Genomic DNA, 13,956 nt, shown 5'->3' on the forward strand with positions numbered 1-13,956 from the left:
GACTGCAAAAAATTATCCTCGATCGCTTCTGCGTCGTTTGACATGCTGCTGAGGCCGGCGTCGCGCAGGTAGGTGGAGAGCGCCGAGCTGGATAGCTGCACCGTTTCATCGCCGCTCGCAGTGGAGACCGTGGCTTTACCGCCAAAGCTGGCGGAGAAAGACAGCGAATGTTGCTTCATCCTGCAGCCCTCGCACCTGTGCGTCTTCGACTTCTCCACGAACTCCTTCTGCTTGAAGTGGCAGGCGGAACACCGACGTTGTATCGTGACTTCTATGCCCTTTATTGTGGCGCTGAAAAGCGCCGTTGATTTTTCATCTTCCCCGCTGGCTGCTCCCTCCGCCACCTCCAAGTCCGCGATCTGCTCGATACTGCTGGACGGACCAGTACAGAGGCAAAGGCACCCGTCTCGCTCTCTCGTAGACAGGTTCTTGAAGGCGTAAGAGACGCCGGCCTCGGCAGCGTTGACGAAGGTGTCCCACAACGTCAGCTTTATCTCCCCCGTTCCGTCGCAGATCTGCACCTCTTTCAGCTCACAGTTCGAGTTGCTGACCGTGACCACTCTGCTCACAGAGCCCTGCAGCGCAACCTTTGCACGGACCTCCTTAACCTAAAGAAAGCACACACACGACATTAGTTGGCTTTCCGTTTTGACCACGAACAGAGCGAGATGATATGGCTCTGAGACGTCAGCTCTGGGACTCGCACCTTCTGCCTCGGACCTAGGGCCTTCACCTCCGCTACAGTCATCCTTTTGCAGCTTGGTGGCGCGCACCGCAGAAAAGGCAGCCTGGTCACCTCGACGCTGGTCCCACGAGAGCACAGTACGTCAAAGCCGTCTGGATCAGAGAATCCTGGTGAATATACGGAGGGGTCTCGGGTTTTTTAATCTTATACACCTGATTCCCGGGCTCCGTATTATATGTGTGCGGCGATATATATAAATAACTTCAGATTGAATATTAAAGAAATATTCTCAAAAATGTTATAGTATAATGTCAAAGAACAAAAAAAAAAAAAAAAAAAAAAAAAAAAGCACAACAACAACCATTAATCCAAGGGAAGATGTGCATTCATATTTATTTAATATATAAAAAATACACTTTAAGCAATTTTATCTCTAAGTTCAAGTCGACTTAAAAATATATATATTAAAGCTTATAATTTAACTTGAACTGACTAAAATAAATAAGTAGGCATTAAACCTTTGCATTAGTTTTGTTGTAGACGTTGGACTACTGAGGCTAGAGACATCTCGTATATTAAGGTATCTTCAGGATATAGGTTTGTATGTTAAAATGGTTACAAATGGTTTGAAAAAAAATGAAAATAGGCGAACAAGCTATGCGGGTTTTAACTATGCCCGCATCACGTTTGGGAGCACACATTAAAAATAAACAGTTAAAACAAAGTGGTTCAGCTCTCCTGTCTTAGCGTCAGCCACGTAGGCTACAGAGAACAAATGAATTATGCGACGAGTAGACTACTCCGCTAGTTCAGCTGGATTGTTCTCTTACACTATATGGTCAAAGACGTTTTTGCTATCGAAACAGAGCTTTTTTTTTGTACTTTCACTTCTGCGTCTATAAGATTTATGTTCAGTAAAATTTTCATTCTTTAACTTATCCCATTACATTTACACTGAATCATTAAGCAGACGCTTTATTCAAATCGACTTACAAATGAGAACAATAACAGTACACAAGTGCCATGACAAGTCTAGCAAATAACCCGTAGCTATGTTTTTTTTTTTTTTTTGTCTGCTTATTTCACTGTAGTAAATGATTTAAGAAATAGCTACTTCAAAATTGTAGTTTATTGTAAAAATAAATACATCAAAATAAATGTAGTATGACCTGGTAAGATGTGCTTAAATATTTAGTAATTACATTTTTTTTCTAATACATGCAATTTCATTTTTAAGACTTCCGTAATTTAAGTCGAAGACACATACATAGAAGTAGATTATGTTTAATTAATTCTAAGGCAAAATGTAAAATGTATTAGTGAAATTAAATCGTCTTCATAAAATGAATTATAAAGTTGGCTAACATATCAGATACCCCACTCGCGGGTTTTCAACTAGGTCCGCTGCTGACTACAATTAAACGTAAAAAACAAAACACTAAAAACTAATTTGATGGCCTACATGAAACATGTTAATTACATTATATGAAAGGATTTTTGGTGCAAAACAATTGAGCGTCTGTGACACAGACAAAACTTACAAACGTGTAGGCCTAGATTGTTTTCCTTTTCCACAAACACAACACAATCATTACACCTTCTAGAATCTTTCACTGCAGGTGCACAAATATTTTTTTTGAATAACAAATCAATAAACTCGTACACTTATGTTTTGCTACTATTGCTGCAGTGGTGCAAAACCTTACAGTCTTTGTGCAAAACACATTTTAGTATATTTTAGTAATCCTAATGACAATGCTGGTAGAGGAGTGCTTGATTAGCGTTAAAGCTAAACTGTAGGATTGTGGCCCTCCAGGACCAGTTTTATCCATCCCTGCTTCACCTCACAAAGAGAATCTATAATATATATATATATATATATATATATATATATATACATATATTTACAGTTTGTTATTAGTGTCATATACAAGATGATTGAATATATTTGAATTATTAACAAATGTACAGCATGACAGTCAGGGATGTAAGAAAAATAAATACTCACAAACTTTTTTATTATTTTATTTTTCTTCCCATTCATTCAGGTGCCAACTGATAAGCTACACTCTAATCAGATTGCTGAAAATTTTACAGTAGATGAATGTCTTATTACTGTATTTTCATTTAAATTATTATTACTGTATTGTCAGTGTTAGTACTGTTCAGTTTATTTGCATTTTTACCTGTATAAAACAATACAATTGCAATACAGCACTGTAAACCATATTTTATTTAACCCCCCCCCCCCCCCCCCCAAATCACAATAACTTATTACCATTTGTCCTGATAATATTCTTCTTTTAAAAATATAAATGACAAGTATTGACCCCTAGCATGCACTAGCTGAAAAAGGGAATCATCACTATCCCAAAACAGGCTTTACAGAAATACAATACCGTTAAAAAAAATAAAATAAAATGTTGTTTTGTTAAATTTGAGTAATTGTGGCGAAGCTGGTAAGCTCTCTCATAAGAAACACCGCGACAGGATTCAGGCCGACGGTTTTTCTTTGCACCTTTTCCTTAATTCCACCTGATCTATAACTTTGAATGGCATTTGGAGGCACAAGGGTTGATTCTCGGAATGAACCTGCAAGCACAAGACATTAAAAACATTCAATAACATTTTCTATAAAGCCCATATTTATACTAGATTATAATGGTATTCATAAGGCATTACAGTGAATGCATAATGCATTATAAAAACCCTTATCATATGTTATATCATCTCATGTATAATCATAACAAACAATTAAAATACATAATACTTAGATATCTCTGGTCATAACTTTAAGAGTATCTTTTGTTTAAAACACACAATAAATATCATATTAAATCTACTAGATTTAAATATATATTAGGTTACATTTTATTTTGATGGTCCTCTTATAGCCCCCTTCCTCAAATCTTTTCCTGGAGGTCCAATGCACTGCAGAGTTTAGCTCCAACCCTGATCATCTGTCTGTGATTTTTTAATGATTCCAAAGACATTAACTGGCATTGATTAGCATGCTCAAATGTGTTTGATTACGATTAGAACTAAACTCTGCAGGAAAGTGGATTCAAGGTCCAGATTTCAGGATCTCTATCTTATATTGTGTTGACTATAAGCAACTTTACAACTACATAGCAACTAACTCCCATTAGACTATTAGTAGGCTTAACTTCAGGTAAGTGTTGGTAGAATATTTACATACTCACAAACTTACTTATAGTCATTTTGTCTTTTAGTGGACCAAGTGAATTTTGTCTGATTTATGTAAAGTAACATAACTAACATGGCAAGATATAATAATGACTTATAATACATTATAACTGAGAAATGTAATTAATTGTTACTTAAGTGGATGCAACAACTTCATTGTGTGTTTTAAATCATCACACTCTTAAAACCTATAACCACTAATAAATAAATATTATAATACATTAAAAATATTCATATGATTATACAACATATTACACATTATATATATATATATATATATATATATATATATATATATATATATATATATATATATATATATATATATATATAGATAGATAGATAGATAGATAGATAGAGCATTCATTACAACTGGGTAAGAATACCCTTATAATGTATTATAAATACAAGGTTCATAGAAACTCTTAACAAACATTCAACCAAGATTAAAGAATTTGCCCCAACTGTCTTTGTGCTGTATGTGCTTTGAGATTGTTTAATACACTATATACTATCTGAATGCACCTACAAGGAAAGTGCAGTTAGTTTATGATCCATCACAAATCATTAAAGCTATATCGCTTACAAAGCATTTATGTAGATCAAACTGCTATATTGCTGAAATAATGGAACTGATTCCCAAGCAATGTATAACAATTAAAAATAATAACAATAATAATAATAATAATTTTACTAGTTTACTTTGGCTAACTTACCTGTTGATGTAATCACTATTATGATTGCAATCACAAGTAAAGGCTATGACTGGAATGTATAGCAGATAACATGATCCAAATCACAAACTACACACACACACAAAAAAAACCCTACTCAAAAGTAGCCTTCTTTTTGGATAACTTACCTCTATAAAATTTGTACCTTATGGTTTGGGTCAAAGCATCGGACACATACATGAATGTAAATTTAATGCAAAATCTAAATATTTTGGGTTACCTGATTCTGTATTTCAATAAAATGGACAGCTGGCCATATGATGAGCTCCTCAAAATCAGCATCTGTGTTTTTGCTGGGAGAAATCTCCTGTAAGACAGCATTTTATAGTTAATGGTCAGAATAAAACTACCATAGAACAACATAAAGAGTTTATAATCAAATAAACAACATTTATCATATTTGTTAACCAATCTTGATACATTTATATATTGCTAGTCCCGTTCTGTGAGTTAGTTAAGACTAGCAGTCAGTGGCTAACTCGGCTAATATAGTAGTTAATGGCAGCTTCACCTGTTGTTAGCACCGCTACGATGATAATCACAAGAAAAGACTCCAATACACCTCCTTTACAGATGACATGACAGATGACCACAACCTGGAAATAAAATATAAAAGGTCTAACGTTACATAACAACGTTTTTTATTTACTCGGTTTTCTTTACTATTTTAACGTTAGCTCGTTGTTATGCAACGTATATCTGACTTATCCTGTGATAAACAGGCAGTGTAGAATTACAATATTCTCTGATTAATTTAACGTTATGTGGACTAACTATATAACTTACCAGTTGATGTAACGTTAATCACAAACAGCTCCAAAATACGATCTACAACGATATGATTCACAAACATTAAGTAACAAAAATCGGATAGTATAGCTCCTCTGATTGGCCAAATCTCAAGAGCGCCCGCGAAATTTGCACGTGAAAAATAGCTTTGAGTCTCGTAGCAGCAGATTCACGCCGTTGTGGTTATGCACTTCTGTTTGTGCTAGAAAAGGCATAATAGAAAAATGTATATAACAAAACATTCTACAGTCTGCAAATATCATTGCAATAATTCAATGATTTTCAGATGTGCAATGATGTCATTTTTGATGTCGGTGTGTGAATATGTTTTGCACAATATTTACTGCAGAAATACTAGGACACAACATGTCTACCAGTTTGATTTGTTATTCATTAAATATAGTTTGTGCACCTGCAGTGAAGGATTCGAGAAGGTATAACTATTATATTATGTTTGTGGAACAGGGAAAAATATCTACAACTTTTATCTGTGACTTCAAATTTACTGGTACACGTGTGGCTAATCTCTACAAATGCACATTCTACGGTCACAGACGATCAGTTGTTCTGCACCAAAAATACCTTCACAGAACGTATTTCACACCGGCCTCTCTGAAAATCAGATACTCACTACCTGACATGGTCATGATCAAATATATTAGCCTTGCTTGGCTGCATAAAAGCAAAAAAGAAAATTAAGCAATTATGTGTACATTTATCTATATGAAAACGAAAGTAAATGAGGGAAGTTGCACCATTTCTTATGCTGTTACTCCCTCTAGTGGACTGCAGTCGTCCCATAGAATTTTTTTTCTCAGCCAATGCAAATCTATGGGAAAATCTTTAATTTTTCATAAATATTTATAATTAACTTTTCATAAAAAAACTTGATCAGTCTTATCATCTACAAAAAATATAGAAACAAACTACAGATCAAATCCACTGTCTCTGACTACTTTGGTGCCTGTAACATTAAAGCCGTAAACTTATGTACACTACAGCTGAAAATTATTGGTCTCACAAGTATAATAATATTTAAACACTGTAACAGTATATTGTCTTTCTCAAGACAACATAGACAATAACTTAAACAACGTTAGTAAGGTGTATCAGAGAATATGAAAGAATAACAGAGATAACACACATAATTGTATGTATCTACAGAAGTTAAACCAAATATATTTAAATCTCCTTGTTTCAGATGATGAAAGAAATGAGAATTCCTGACCAACCTTGTGGACTGAAATTCAGGTTACAGAATTTAAAATGAGACACTCTCAAATGTGTATTGAACATTGCCAGCTAATAAAACCTATTCTCCAGGGACTATGCTCTTAACATAAATGTAACTGCCTGAGTTAAATGATTAATACTAAAGTGTAAGAAGTCAGTCCAGTCGCCCCTGCTGTACATAGTTTGTTTTTTGGTCAGAAGTGCCACACTTTTGAGACCACCATGCACTCCTACACCCATATATTAAGCAACATCACTTCTGACAGTTCTGATAAAGTTAGTAGGCTACTAATCATCATCAAACTAATTAAAATTATATTAAAATAAAATAAAATTGACATCAACAAAAAATCATAAGATTTGACAACATATCCGCGAGAGGGCGGTCCTTGCTTTTGGTGGTAGACTACAAGAGCACTAAGTGGCATAGAGCGCCCTCTCGCAGCTGTAGATGGTAATGTTTTCTCTTGGTTCATTTCTCTCGGTTCATGTTAAATTAATTTTGATAAATAGGCAGGACCAGCCAAACTATTAAAAAAGTGCGACTTATAGTCCGGAAAATACGGTAAAGATAAAAATAACAAGTTAATGAATTAGCTTGTAATGTTTTTAGTATTTTGAAATAGACTTTTTAAAACATCTTACCTGCCAACACTGACACCATGGAATGTTTTCCTTGACTTAACTGCTTATTTAATTTTACTTTATTTTCTTTAAAATAAATTTAACCTTCTGTAATGTTGTTTCAATAACAGTTACATACTGCTTGTTTTTAATTCACCAAAAACTGGCTAAATATTATTTTAAAAAGACCATGACAAAGACTATAATCTAGAATTCATAAAATGAAATAATTAAGTTTAAGTATGTCATTTTCCACTGTACATATGCACAAAGCTGAAATGAAAGATATGGGTATTTTAATTAGACTAACTAGCTCCATAGCTGGCTTACATATACAAATAAATTACAAAATGTGATAGATTAGTTTAACCATTGCATAATGCTCATATTTCTCTTTGTTATATTAAGAAATTGTCACTTTAAGCATAGTTGTGGGAGTAGTTCATGTCCGATCTCTTAAATAGGCTACTTTAACAAATTCACTCATAAAATACCTACAAGATTTATTTATTATCACAATTTATTTACTACTTATTGCTGTCTATACTTATCAGAATTTATGTCGTTATATTATAATAAAGTTTTGAAATTTGCATTTTCTAAATTTTCTCAGTCGTGGTGTAGGCCGAAAATCCAAAATCTTCTCAGACTGCCTTCAGGCCTTGTTGGCAATAACTTATGAAATTCAAGTAGATTTTAACACCCTTCTCAAATAATCCACAACAGAATTATACGAAAACCATGTAAAAATGGATGTGAGGCTATATCTCCACAGAGGTTTAGCATATTGAGACCAAGCTTTGTGTCTGTCATAAAAACCATGACCTGAGACTACCTGCACTGTTTAGTCGATGTGCCACCTAGTGGTCAGGAGTTATAATGACATTTCTAAAAAATGCTAATAACTTTTAATAAATTAGACTACTGAAATGAAAATGGTCTCCCTATATGCTTTGGATCACGCCAAGAACATTGATACCAATTATGCCAAAATGTTGTAAACCTACTTCTTCGAACACCTCCTAGACCGTTTTTCACCAAATTTGACGTGGATCATCTTCAGACCATGCTGACAAAAAGTTATAGATTTCGTGTCGATATTCGAAACGGTTCTCATTTAACGCATCAACAAATCTGCTGGAAGGGTGCCAAAATGTATTTGAAGCTGTATCTCTGCAAAGCTTTGACATATTTGCACCAAACTTTGTATGTGTCATCGGCACCTTACACTGACCATGCCACATAAATTTGGTAACAGCGCCACCTATTGGTCAAGAGTAATAAACCATTCATTACCCATGAATAATTACACTTATAAAAATGCTAATAACTTTTTAATGCATTAGCCTATTGCAACGAAACTGGTCTCAAAATATTCCCTGGTTTATGCCGAAAACATAGATACCAAATATGCCAGATTAAGCTGAACTTCCGGTCCGCCATTTTGATTTATGTTGAAAACCTACTTTTTGAACTCCTCATCAGCCGTTAGTCCAATTTTCACCAAAATTTAATCAGATGATATTCAGACTGTGCTGACAAAAAGTTATGAATTTTGTGTCGATAGACAAAACCGTTTTTGCATACCACAGCGACGAACTTGAGGCACAATGACAAAATGACACTTGAGGCTGTATCTCTGCAATGCTTTGGCATATTGACACCAAACTTTGTTTGTGTCATTGAAAAGTCACACAGAGTACACCAAATTGACTTGATAACAGCACCACCTATTGGTCAATTTTGATAAGCCAGTAAATCAAGCTACTAGAGGTTGTATTTATGATTTTTTTAGCCATTTCAATTACAATAATCCTAAAATTGCTGTTATTGCTCATTAATGCATTTGGTGTGATGCTCCATGCCATGCTTAGCTCCTACATTTGCCGTTGGAGTGCTTGGCCCCGTAATTGCTGCTTGCAGCTATATTTAGGGGCCAAGCACCGAAGGTGCGTAGGCACCTATTGTTTCCGTTGGCGTTATTATTATTATTCTGCTTCTTCTTCTTCTTCTTCTTCCGCCGCAAGTCTATGGCAGCCCATAGAACCGATTGCGGGAAAGTTGTATAATTTGGCACACTGATAGAGGACAGTCCCAGCATTAACTATAGCAAATTTGAAGTCTCTAACTCCAACTCTCTAGCGCCACCACTTGTCCAAACTTTCAATGTTTCTATGCTAATAACTTTTGAACCGTAAGCCAGAAAATGAAAATTCTTTTTTCTTCTGAATCCTTGGCTCATGCCAAGTCGAATGAACCCCAAAATTCAAAAATCGCAAGGTTTAGTTTTTTCGCTATTTTCAATTATTCGACAAACCTACTTTTTCGAACTCGTCCTAGACGGTTAGTCTGATTGCCACGAAAATTGTCTCAGATCATCTTCAGAACAGGCCGGCAAAAAGTTATGGAATTCAAGTTGATTCGTCCAACCGTTGTCGAATGACACGTAAACTAATTTGACGAAATGCACGCAAAAATGCACGTGAGGCTATATCTCGGCAACAGTTTGTCATATTGAGACCAAACTTGGTGTGTGTTTAAACAAGCATGAACTGAGACTACCTGCAGTGTTTCGACACAGCGCCACCTAGTGGTCAGGAGATATGAAAAATGCATATTTTGGCTTATAACTTCTGAATGGTTTGGCCAAAAATCACACAACTGGTCTCTTTAGATTCAGTGAGTCATCTCGAGTCGAATGATATCCAATTTTCCCGTGTCAGCCATTTTAGGCGTCGGCCATTTTGAATTATGTGTTAAAATGCTGTATTTTTTGAACGCAGCATCGTATCGTTTCGCAAATAATTACAAAAATATTCGGCTCCATGCCCTGAAGGTACTCAAAAAGTTTGGTGGCAGCGCCACCTTGTGGCCAATAGTTATAATGAAATATCACATAAATGCTAATAACTTTTGAATAATTTAGACTATTAAAATTAAAATGGTCTCGCTATATTCTGTGGGTCATGCCGAGAGCATTGATACCAATTATGTGAAAATTGGCCATACTTCCTGTCCGCCATTTTGCTTAATGTTGAAAACCTACTTTTTCGAACTCCTCCTAGACCGTTAGTCCAATTTTCACCAAATTTGACGTGAATCATCTTCAGACCATGCTGGCAAAAAGTTATGGATTTCGTGTCGATATACGAAACAGTTCTCATTTAGCGCATCAACGAATTTGCTGGAAGGGTGCCAAAATGCATTTGAGGCTGTATCTCTGCAACGCTTTGACATATTTGCACCAAATTTTGTATGTGTCATCGCCACCTCACACTGACCATGCCACAGAAATTTGGTGACAGCGCCACCTATTGGTCAAGAGTAATAAACCATTCATTAACCATGAATAATTACACTTGTAAAAATGCTAATAACTTTTTATTGCATTAGCCCATTCGAATGGAACTGGGCTCAAAATATTCCCTGGTTTATGCCGATAACATAGATACCAAATATACCATAGTAAGCTGAACTTCCGGTCCGCCATTTTGATTTATGTTGAAAACCTACTTTGTCGAACTCCTCATCAACCGTAGGTCCGATTTTCACCAAATTCGAATCAAATGATCTTCAGACTATGCTGACTCAAAGTTATGGCTTTTGAGTCGATAGACAAAACCATTTTCGCATACCACATCGACGAATTTGAGGCACAATGAGAAAATGACACTTGAGGCTGTATCCCTGGAATGCTTTGGCATATTGACACCAAACTTTGTGTGTGCCATTGAAAAGTCACACAGAGTACACCAAATTGATTTTATAACAGTGCCACCTATTGGTCAAGCTTGATAAGCCAAGTAATCATGCTACTAGAGGTGGTATTATGATTTTTTTTTTGCCATTTCAATTACAATAATTCCAAAATTGCTGTTATTGCTCATTAATGAATTTGGTGTGATGCTTCATGCGATGCTTAGCTCCTACATTTGCCGTTGGAGTGCTTGGCCCCGTAATTGCTGCTTGCAGCTATATTTATTATTATTCTTCTTCTTCTTCTTCCGCCGCAAGTCTATGGCAGCCCATAGAACCGTTTGCGGGAAAGTTGTATAATGTGGCACACTGATAGAGGACAGTCCCAACATTAACTATAGCAAATTTGAAGCCTCTAACTCCTACTCTCTAGCGCCACCACTTGTCCAAACTTTCAATGTTTGTATGCTAATAACTTTTGAACCGTAAGCCAGAAAATGGAAATTCTTTTTTCCTCTGAATCCTTGGCTCAGGCCAAGTCGAATGAACCCTAAAATTCAAAAATCGCAAGGTTTAGTTTTTTCGCTATTTTCAATTATTCGAAAAACCTACTTTTTCAAACTCGTCCTAGACGGTTAGTCCGATTGCCACGAAAATTGGCTCAGATCATCTTCAGACCATGCTGGCAAAAAGTTATGGAATTCAAGTTGATTCGTCCAACTGTTGTCGAATGACACGTAAACAAATTTGACGAAAAGCACGCAAACATGCACGTGAGGCTATATCCCGGCAACGGTTTGTCATATTGAGACCAAACTTGGCGTGTGTTATAACAAGCATGAACTGAGACTACCTGCTGTGTTTCGACACAGCGCCACCTAGTGGTCAGGAGATATGAAAAATGCATATTTTGGCTTATAACTACTGAATGGTTTGGCCAAAAATCACACAACTGGTCTCTTTAGATTCAGTGAGTCATGTCGAGTCGAATGATATCCAATTTTCCTGTGTCGGCCATTTTAGGCGTCGGCCATTTTGAATTATGTTTCAAAATGCTGTATTTTTTGAACGCAGCATCGTATCGTTTCGCAAATAATTACAAAAATATTCGGCTCCATGCCCTGAAGGTACTCAAAAAGTTTGGTGGCAGCGCCACCTTGTGGCCAATAGTTATAATGAAATATCACATAAACGCTAATAACTTTTGAATAAATTAGTCTATTAAAATTAAAATGGTCTCGCTATATTCTGTGGGTCATGCCGAGAGTATTGATACCAATAATGTGAAAATTGGCCTTACTTCCTGTCCGCCATTTTGCTTAATGTTGAAAACCTACTTTTTCGAACTCCTCCTAGACCGTTGCTCAGATTTTCACCAAATTTGACGTGAATCATCTTCAGACCATGCTGGCAAAAAGTTATGGATTTTGTGTCGATATACGTAACGGTTCTCATTTAGCGCATCAACGAATTTTCTGGAAGGGTGCCAAAATGCATTTGAGGCTGTATCTCTGCAACACTTTGACATATTTGCACCAAACTTTGTATGTGTCATCGCCACCTCACACTGACCATGCCACATAAATTTGGTAACAGCGCCACCTATTGGTCAAGAGTAATAAACCATTCATTATCCATGAGTAATTACACTTTTTAAAATGCTAATAACTTTTTAGTCCATTAGCCTATTGCAACGAAACTGGGCTCAAAATATTCCCTGGCTTATGCCGATAACATAGATACCAAATATGCCAGTGTTTACTGAAGTTCCGGTCCACCATTTTGATTTATGTGGAAAACCTACTTTTTCGAACTCCTCATGAACCGTAGGTCCAATTTTCACCAAATTCGAATCAGATGATCTTCAGACTATGTTGACACAAAGTTATGGATTTTGTGTCGATAGACAAAACCGTTTTCGCATACCAAAGCGACGAAGTTGAAACACAATGACAAAATGACACTTGAGGCTGCATCTCTGGAATGCTGTGGCATATTAACACCAAACTTTGTGTGTGTCATTGAAAAGTCAAACAGAGTACACCAAATTGATTTCATAACAGTGCCACCTATTGGTCAAACTTTATAAGCCAAGTAATCATGCTACTAGAGGTGGTATTATGATTTTTTTTTTGCCATTTCAATTACAATAATTCCAAAATTACTGTTATTGCTCATTAATGTATTTGGTGTGATGCTTCATGCCATGCTTAGCTCCTACATTTGCCGTTGGAGTGCTTGGCCCCGTAATTGCTGCTTGCAGCTATATTTATTCTTCTTCTTCTTCCACCCCAAGTCTATGGTAGCCCATAGAACCGATTGCGGGAAAGTTGTATAATTTGGCACACTAATAGAGGACTGTCTGAACATTAACCGTAGCAAATTTGAAGTCTCTAACTCAAACTCTCTAGCGCCACCAATTGTCTAAACTTTCAAAAACTTGATGCTAATAACTCTTGAACCGTAAGCCACAAAATGAAAATTATTTTTTCCTGTGATTCCTTGGCTCATGCCGAGTCGAATGGACACCGGAATTCAAAAATCGCAAGGCTTAGTTTTTTCGCTATCGTCAATTGTTCGTAAAACCTACTTTTTCGAACTCGTCCTAGGCCGTTGCACCGATTGTCACGAAAATTGAATCAGATAATCTTCAGACCATGCTGGCAAAAAGTTATGGAATTCAAGTTGATTTCTCAAACCGTTTCCGAATAGCTCATGAACGAATTCTTCGAAAAGCACGCAAACGTGAACGTGAGGCTATATCTCCGCAACGGTTTGGCCTATTGAGACCAATCTTGGTGGGTCTTATAACAACCATTTCCTGGGACTACCTGCAGTGTTTCGGCGCTGTGCCCCCTAGTGGTCAGGAGATATGAAAAATGCATGTTTTTGCTCATAACTTCTGAACGGTTTTGCCAAAAATCACAAAAGTGGTGTCTTTAGATTCAGTGCATCATTTCGAGTCGAATGATACCGAATTTTCCCAAT

General features: G+C 36.3%; 1 long non-coding RNA gene across 2 annotated transcripts; it reads right to left on the bottom strand.

Annotated features, from left to right (window-relative positions):
• Nucleotides 1-2,631: 2,631 nt before the first annotated feature.
• LOC127968394 (uncharacterized) lies at nucleotides 2,632-9,021 on the bottom strand. Of its 2 annotated transcripts, XR_008155967.1 has the most exons (4): nucleotides 5,413-9,021; nucleotides 5,138-5,222; nucleotides 4,847-4,933; nucleotides 2,632-3,277 (listed from the first exon to the last, which is right to left on the bottom strand). It is a non-coding gene; the product is annotated as an uncharacterized LOC127968394 (long non-coding RNA). The 2 variants fall into 2 exon arrangements; XR_008155966.1 differs by having other exon boundaries at nucleotides 5,138-9,021.
• Nucleotides 9,022-13,956: the final 4,935 nt, after the last annotated feature.

This window comes from Carassius gibelio, chromosome B11 (genome assembly GCF_023724105.1).
Source record: "Carassius gibelio isolate Cgi1373 ecotype wild population from Czech Republic chromosome B11, carGib1.2-hapl.c, whole genome shotgun sequence".
NCBI lineage: Eukaryota > Metazoa > Chordata > Actinopteri > Cypriniformes > Cyprinidae > Carassius > Carassius gibelio.